General features: G+C 40.5%; 1 non-coding gene across 1 annotated transcript; it reads right to left on the bottom strand.

Annotated features, from left to right (window-relative positions):
* Positions 1–1,041: 1,041 nt before the first annotated feature.
* LOC145271682 (U1 spliceosomal RNA) lies at positions 1,042–1,205 on the bottom strand. Its single transcript, XR_013866077.1, has one exon. It is a non-coding gene; the product is annotated as a U1 spliceosomal RNA (small nuclear RNA).
* Positions 1,206–1,539: the final 334 nt, after the last annotated feature.

Here is a 1,539-nt window from a genome sequence, read left to right as displayed (position 1 = left end):
AGAGATTGGAGTTCAGAGGAGCACCTGCCATGGAAATAACGATAAAACAAGGATAGGCTCGCAACATCTCTTCTGTGGGAGAGAGGTTGCAGGGTAGAGAAAAGGGCATCCCCCACTAAGCCACGAAGTCTATTTTGTACTCTGTCAAGGCAGGATAGGCTGTTTTTAGCAGCTCCTGCCCAGATATGCCAACAGTATTCCATGCTTGGACATACTTGGCTTTTATATAGATAGAGAATTGCATCAGTAGTGAGATATCTTCTGGAGCGGTAGAAGGATCCCACCATCTTTCCAGCGACCTTGGCAATAGACTTGATGTACGTGTTCCATTTCAGATCCGGAGTAAAGGTCAAACCCAGAAGCTTGTCAAAACACGGGGTCTCACCCAGACGAGAGCCATCCATCACAATTGATGCCAGATGGGGATCAGAGCGTTAATTATTTTGATAAGTTTAGGTGTTCTTAAGGTGTGGGGACGTTGTCTATCTTTGATCAACGAAGTTTCCAGGTAATTAGTAATCGTCCTTTTTATAAACATTTTGTTGATTTTGAGTTTTTTTCCCCAACTTGAATATTTCTTGTGCACGTACGTCATTCTCATGTTGATCTATGGTTAATCTTCTCTCCAATTCAACAGACATTGTTTAAAAATTAACATCTTTTGTTTCTAAAAATAATTAGAAATCATACATTACATTATCATATAATAACAATTAAATATTAAATTTATTTTAATATTATCATAATAAATAGTTCAGAAATTTTGTAACAGGGCTTATGCCAACACTGTATATCGAAAGAAAACACTTTCAGTAGCTGTAGACGACAGCTAGACGAATTCCTCACGATTAAACGTTGATTACATTTACATGTAAATTAGATACAATCAGAACGTTGGAATTGGATAATAAACTGGTCGAGAGAAATGGCGTATTTCTTGGTATTACAGAGATTAAGGATGATTAAGCGGAGGGAGTACAGACCTACGAGTGATAGGTACTTGGAAGAAGTAGGGAAGGACTTCTGATTTTGATTACATTATCGGGGTGAGTGCGTATGCAGACCCCACACTAAGAAATAGCATGTCCGAGTCGTCCACATTTGGGACGATCGCAAAGGTCAACCCAAACGGAGTACAATGGATGAGCCTCACTCCCCCGGGAACGACCTTAATGATCACCGTTACCCCTACGTAAGGTAAGTATAGAAATTTATTTGCTCCCCCAAATTAGGCACCAGGCCGATTTTTAAAGTAAGCAGTGAAGAAGAAATGGGACTAACTCCCCGGGGAGTAGGGGAGCTGGATAGTGACAATTGGTATGAAGGGCTGCCCCTACATTGACCAAGGTCTTATATGTGGGGTTGCCCCGACATATGGTCTTTGCTTGACACTTGTTGCCCAGACCCCGAAGGACGCCGACCTGACTTACGTCAGGTAAGTATAATTTTTTATATGCCATGCATTGTTTTTATATCACACTTCTATACTTACCACCGGCAAACACTAATAAAAAACTAAAATACCTCCATAAAATTCTC

This window comes from Euprymna scolopes, chromosome 46 (genome assembly GCF_053919585.1).
Source record: "Euprymna scolopes isolate OS-2025 chromosome 46, ASM5391958v1, whole genome shotgun sequence".
In the NCBI taxonomy this organism is placed as follows: Eukaryota; Metazoa; Mollusca; class Cephalopoda; order Sepiida; family Sepiolidae; genus Euprymna; species Euprymna scolopes.
The sequence above is the reverse complement of the archived record's forward strand: the minus strand, read 5'-3'. Positions and strand labels throughout refer to the sequence as shown.